We start from the raw sequence: 7500 nt of genomic DNA, 5'->3' as shown, positions 1-7500 counted from the left end.
AATATCAAATATTCTTGATCACATTCATGTTTGAGTCTTATTTTGAATGGAACTGTTTTATCAGATTGTTGTCAGGTAAGTCCGTCGTAAAGAATCTTGGGTAACTTATACAGGGGCTTATATTACTCGGTGCAACTTTATGTATTACAGTGTAAATCTAAAATAAATCTTAGTGAGCAGATAGAAACGTATCATATATGTAATGTGTATGACGCTGCTTCTTTCACCTGTGGTGTTGTTTGATGAACAAATCACCACAGGTGCATTGTTTATCACACAGCACCACAGGTTAAAATTGTACACACACACACGTATATATATATATATATATATATATATATATATATATATATATATTATATAGTATATATATATATAGCATATATATGGATATATATATAATATAAAATTTGACACCGTTGTCTTTCCTCACTAAGTTTTTCTTTAGATCTTGAATCCACAGTGGAAAAGTAGTTGGAGATCAGTCAGGAAGAATGGTCTACTTTGGGAGCATTTGAATGGATAATGTATAATTTTTCTACTCTATTTAACAAAAAGCTCCTTAAGAGCCATGTAATGTGGCTATCTTAAGTAATATATATTGTGATATTCTTTATATATTCATGTACAAATCTAATACACATACATGCAATCAAGTTGCGACTTACGTTTATGTGCACTTTTATTTCTGTGCGGGTGTTTCTTCATTATTTATATATATATATATATATATATATATATATATATATACATACATATATATATACAATATAGTATATATATGTATACATATATGTATATATATGTATACTATATGTATATATATGTATATATATCATATATATATATATATATATATATATATATATATATATACTATACTATATATATATATATATATATATATATATATATATATATATATATATATATATATATATATATATAGATATATATATATATATATATATATATATATATATATATATATATATATATATATATATATACACATAACGTGGATATACATTCTCGTGCTTGCATGCGATAACACTTATCTATTGGGATTGACTGCAGGAAGTAATGGCTTTACCGATAATGAGACTTTTAGTTAGATACGTTAGTTAGACACATTTTATTCATTCGCCCAAAGACATGACATTTGAATATCACAACTTCCGCTTGATTATAGTTATTAAAAATGGTCATAATTAGTCAATCATTTCGTATATTCTAAATGATTATTATATGATTTCATTGCATAATTGTACTGAAATTATATAGGCTCATTATCAGTAATTCATTGCTGGGTAGGATTTTGAAAAATCGTCTATTTGCTCAGCATTTATCCTACTTCTCATGTTATCTAGTCACTGACTAAATACGGGTGTGATTTTTTTTATTGTCATTTTAAGATGCATTTTGCGACTGAATATGCATTCTTTTAAAGGTGAAGTCTGGACAGAGGAAATGGCACCGCCTCATAGTGAGACTTGTTATCGCTTGTTTTTTTTTCCCATTGCGCAAACAGACGGGCCATTTCGTTTGAATATGCGTTTCTTTTTATACTTTTTGATTTAGCTTGCTTTTTTTGTCCGTTGGTCTTGTTTCTTTTTCTTAACTCGGCTTTTATTCGACCTGATATTCGCGTCAGATCTGGCAGTGGTGGTTGAGGAGAGATGTCAAGCTTTATGCAATCAGAGGTCTAAAATTAGAGGAGCATTGGGTTAAGTTTTCTGTTCTGTAGTTTGATGGTATTAGACAATGTTTTGGTTGGCTTAAATGTTAGAGCATCAGCTCTGCTTAGTGTTGAATTAGGCTTCCGTTATTACCCTCGATGTTAAATGACGCTCTGTCGATTTTGTGTTAAACGTAAAATAGTCTATTGATGGTTGGCTGTTTCTTAAGAAAAGTCTCAGTAGGAATGAAGGTTAACTTCAGCTGTTTTATTTTTGGATGAATTAAACACTGATTTTGAGAATGGTAGTAACCTAACAATTCTTTTTAGACAAAACGGTAACCCCTGCCAGAGTTTATAAAGGAATATACTTGATATAGTTCAGTTAAATAATGGCAGTAAATTCAGTATTATATTGAATAGGACTCCAACAGTTCAGCGCAAGAAAGTGACTTCAAGAATTTTGTTGAGGAATATGAAGTAACTAGAACAATTCTGTTGGCTCCAATAACTTTAAGAACCAATGTACCTCAGTCGTAAGCATCTAAAGTTAGTTTAACTCCAAAATATCTGTTCAGTATTTGATGTACCTAGACGAATTCTTTTGGCTCCAACTTTTCTGAGTAAGAATTTAAATGATGATAACAATAATGTGTAACTTTGCTTTTAACTCCAGCTGTTGTGTTCTGTAATGGATCTTGCTCCAACAGCAGTTGTGAATTGAATGTTCCTCCAACAATTCAGGTTAGGCTTATTTGCCCACTTAACACCACTTTTTTAGAGTGAGCATTACTCTGAAGCAGCTCTCTCTCTTTCTCTCTCTTCGTTGCAGGAGGATATCATTGCGACCCTTTGCCGCTTGCACCCATAAGGTCTGGTGCAAGTTTCGGTATAGTTTTAGTTCTCTGTAAAAAAAACTATTGTGACGGTTTTGTCTGTACGTCCGCACTTTTTCTGTCATTGAGGCTAGATGGCTGCCAATTGGTATGTTGATCATCCACCCTCCAATAATCAAACATACCAAATTGCACCCCTATTGCCTCAGTAATTTCTATTTTATTTAAGGTTAAATTTAGTCATAATCGTACTTCTAGCACCGCCATAGGTACCATCAACACAGACCACCACCGGACCCTAGCAAAGTTTCATGGGCCGAGTGAAAGTTTCATACAGCATTATTTGCTATACAGAAAACTCGATTGCTTGGGCGCAGTTTTTACCTGTTGATTATTGTTATCGGTTTTTGTTAATATTGTGACTTGGGGACTCGAACTGTCGTCCCCATTTGCCTGGGTCCATGGGCTACTGATAAAACCCACGAAACGCTGCCTTGTTTATAACATCGGTGTTCTTGAGTGAATTCTCTCAACGGACAACACATTCTTGGAATGTCAGAACTAAAGTATCAGAAATATTGGTTCCCACTCATGTATCTCCTCAGCATTTACCGTAGATGTCTTCATTAACCTTCAAGAACAGGATGCATATCTGGGTAATTTTAGTGCCAACTCCGGGAATTCTGCGCGGGAACTAAAGTCTCTCCAATAATATTGTGTAGAGGTCAGAAAACTCCAACATTCTTTTCGTAGCTTACTAACTTTCACTGATGGCTTTGGTGCATCATTGTAACTCATTGCCAATCGCTCCACGTGTCCTAGTGTCAGCTGCAAGTGTCAAGATCAACTGTTTTGGCTGAATCTGAGCTTAATCCTCCTTTATCAGGTCATGAGAGACTCGTCAGCTGTGGTCTCCATAATCCAGTCAACGGGAGGCCCCTTTTCCCATGATACTGTGTTTATTCTCAGTTGAGTCAGATTCCCTTAAAATATTATATTAACTTTGAAGTTAATTTCACAGTAAATAAATCTATCCCACTTGGTCACTGCCTATGCAAAGAATCCGAACTCCATCAATCATCAAATATAGCCGGAATTTGTCAGCTTTATGTAAGACAAGTTTCGTTTCCGAGTCATCGAATGGTAACAATTATGAGAAGAACGAAAATTTCGTTTAACGTTTGATTTATTTTAGAATCTTGACGTAAATCACTAGGTCACAGGTCCTCGTAATTCTTGGAGCGTTATCAGTTCATCGTTGGTTGAGTGGTTTTTGCGTTCGGCTACCAATCCGGTGGTCCGAAGTTCGATTCTCGGCACGGCCAACGGGGAACCAGAGGAATTTATTTCTGGTGATAGAAATTCATTTCACGATATAATATGGTTCGGATTCCACAATAAACTGTAGGTCCCGTTGCTAGGTGACCAATTGGTTCCTAGCCACGTAAAAATAGCTACTCCTGCGGGCCAGCCCTAGGAGAGCTGTTAATCAGCTCAGTGGTCTGGGAAAACTAAGATATTCTTAACTTATTTTGAAGCGTTGTAAACGTAAAAGGTCTATTTTATATCCTCAGAAGGCTCAATGAGAGGAATTTCTAAACATCTATATGTTATTATTATAAATATGCTCGTTTGGAAAAATAACTGTAAATAAGGGATGGCGAGACGGCAGTTTCTAAACTCATTCGGATGATAAGTACCGTCTGAAGCTCGGACAAAGGCACTTTCATTTTGCAAACTTATATAGGCACCAGTGGCGGGAGAACCAGACCCCGGGCTGGTGGACGGCAGGGTCTAAACGGGGAGTTTATTACCCGGAGAGTATACGGCTTACACACGCTTATTATTATTATTATTATTATTATTATTATTATTATTATTATTATTATTATTATTATTATTATTATTGCCGCTTTTGTTGTTGTTCAGGATAAACGAAACCTTATTTAGGGACAAGCAAATAAGGCCACAAACTTGCAAAGTAAGCTTCCATGAATAAATATTCTGCATTAACGTAATGCTTAAGTACACAAAGACACGCCTATGCGCTCGAGGTAAGATAATTAGGCCATTATTACATGTAATATTAAAGTACGCAAAGAGGATTATTTTGTTAAATCACTATATGATTTTACTGTGACCAGGGTTTGAATTACGTGCTTAAATGACATGTTAGGTCTTCACTGTGGCAAAATAAAAAGATAAATGAAAGACAGGAAAAAGAACCCAATGGCGTCTAAAAAACAGAAACGGTTTAGGCAAAGACTTCCGGTAAATCGGGAACAACATACAAACAAGATGTTTAAGCTAGAAGCCATCTAGATTCGAGCTTCTAGAAACTAAAAAAGCATCTAGACACAGGAGTGAGAGTGCTGCATCCACACTGTAGTAATACATGCCATAAAGACACGTTATGTAACTTACCGCAAACACAGCACAAACAAGTTGAATACAAATTAACGACTCACTGCTAGTCCTAACCGGTGGTTCATCCGATCGCCGAGCGGGGGACAAAGATTCGTTCTCCACTTTCGTTCGTTGATTTGTTTTCAGCATCTTTTTCATACGTATCGATAAGTTGCCGACGTGTGTTTATTACGACCTATTTTTGTGTATTGTGGACGTAAGCCAAAAAACAAACAATAACCATCTGGAAACGGATATCTGGAAGCACTGAAACATCTAGACACAAGCGTCCAAAGAGTGTAATGCATCTAGATACAAATATCAAAGAAATTCCTAGACTTGAGTGTCAAAAAAAAGAAAAAAAAATTATAGAGAGGTGTAGAGACAGGTGTCTCAAACAGAAGGAACAGCCAAACACCTGTGTCAAGAAATTAAATATGTAGAAACATGAAAAAAAATCGCAACAATCTGGGCTTATTATCTAATAAGGAAAAATTTAAATTCGTCGTCTAATTTCCATTGTTAAGGTTAGAACTATAATGAAAGTAAATGATTCGAAAATCGATATGAATACATGAAGAACGTACGCAAATATTTTACAAATCGGACGGAATAAATAAGCAGAGACAAGTAGTGAAACAATAATTTTCTTGTATGACAAGTAATATATTATCAGGATTTTTTTTACAAGAATTTGAAAATGTTCCGTTTGAGCAACACTGCCTAACGGGAATACAAGACGTTAATAGTGTCACCGTTAACGGGTAATTACTGCATAGGTGGTGATACAGTTCCTGTTCCTGAATTGTCGTTAACCGTTAAACAGTAAAGTTCATTCTCAGGTCATTCATTCAAGATTTTTCTCCGTAGATGGGTTAGTGCCATCAGTGTACCTCAGACGGTGCGCTGTAGGACCGTAGCCAGTACTTGAGGTTCTTTGCAACATCCCTTCGGCTCTTAGCTGCAACCCCTTTCGTTCCATTTTACTGTACCTCCATTCTTATTCTCTTTCTTCCATCTTACTTTTCACCCTCTCCTAGCAATTGTTTCAGAATGGAACTGCGAGTTGTTTCTACACGATATGGAAACCCTCGGTCTTTTACATAAGGAATTACCAGAAGAAACAAAGGACAAATCTCCTTTGTTTCTTCTGGTAATTCCTTATGTAAAGGACCTCAGGTTCGTATAGTTAGAAAATATACAGTTTACTTTCAAAAATTGTGATGTTTTCTTCTTGTTACACCTTGAGAACCTTGTCACTCTGAATTTTCCTTTCATCGCTGAATGACCTCATAGGTGCCAGCACTTGCCTTTTGGCCTAAATTCTATATTCGAATTCCAATTACAATTCAAGATTCTGTGATAAATGCATAGATGCGGATGCTAGGGAATAAATTCCCAAAGCAAAGAGGAAATAATACAAAATAAGTACAAGAAACATCTTAAAGAGACGGGAAAATCAAAAGAATGTTATTTCATCTTGATACAATAATATCCTTATTTAGCAGAACAAGGAACAAAAAGTTTCCACAAAAAAAAAGAAACAGGGGAGAGACGAGTAAAATATGAATGAAAGAAATTGGGAAGTGTTTGTAATTTTCACCACTGACAAGAGAAAGTCGGTAATCTTTCGATTTGTCTTCCTATGGTATTTTGGGATAAGGTTATTAGCTCCGTTACCCTTCTCTGGTAAAACAATTACATGTGTATATGCACACATGTATGTGTATTATATATATTAATATGTAGAATCTACTGGTCATCTTTACCAGATACATATGTTTCTCTTTACTTCTTGAATTATGTGGCTATTAGAATTGCATATGTATCTGGTAAAAATGACCAGTAGATTCTATGTATATATATATATATATATATATATATATATATATATATATATATATATATAATATATACATTATATATATATATATATATAATATATGATATATATATATATATATATATATATATATATATATATATATATATTATATATATATATATTATATATATATTTATATGTTTGCAATATATATATATATATATATATATATATATATATATATATATATATATATATACATATATATACATATATAAAAACGATTGCCCACTTGGCTACGATAGTGAGGATGGGTCTATGCCAGCTCTGATGAATATACCTGAAAACGACAGGTATATTTATGCACGAGAGGCGATAGACTTTTATTCTTCTCGTGGTCAGGTCGGCAAGGTGACCTCGTCGTGATTATGGTATCGCAGGTTCGTTTCCCGCTCCCGGACATTATAATTTCGTCATATTACTTTTACTTGGATCTAAAGCTTTGTAGTGACAAGCGTATCCAAATAATCGCAGAGAATTCGAGAAGTTAAGCGGGCATTGTGGCTATTACAATGAATTATATATATATATACTAACCTATTCAACCTATATATATCACTTGACGTGTGTCAATAAATGTTGGTAAAAACTGGGTAAAGGTTAAAATAATCCCTTAGTCTTGGCTATAAACTATAAATGAAAGTAATTACTATTATAATGTAGGAATTTAATTAATACTAAAATGAGGATTTGGA

At 34.1% G+C, this 7500-nt stretch overlaps 1 protein-coding gene across 1 annotated transcript in view; it reads left to right on the top strand.

Moving 5' to 3' along the window:
• The window catches only part of LOC135222855 (probable 3',5'-cyclic phosphodiesterase pde-5), a 411879-nt gene that overhangs the window by 551 nt on the left and 403828 nt on the right, over positions 1-7500 (top strand). The window contains 1 exon segment of the mRNA XM_064261193.1: positions 1-75. This exon segment is cut by the window's left edge and continues 551 nt beyond it. The gene's annotated coding sequence lies outside the window, so the exon portion shown is untranslated.

The sequence above is a fragment of the Macrobrachium nipponense genome, chromosome 8, assembly GCF_015104395.2.
Source record: "Macrobrachium nipponense isolate FS-2020 chromosome 8, ASM1510439v2, whole genome shotgun sequence".
Lineage (NCBI taxonomy): Eukaryota > Metazoa > Arthropoda > Malacostraca > Decapoda > Palaemonidae > Macrobrachium > Macrobrachium nipponense.
Note: the sequence above shows the minus strand (reverse complement) of the source record. Positions and strands in the feature narration are given on the sequence as shown.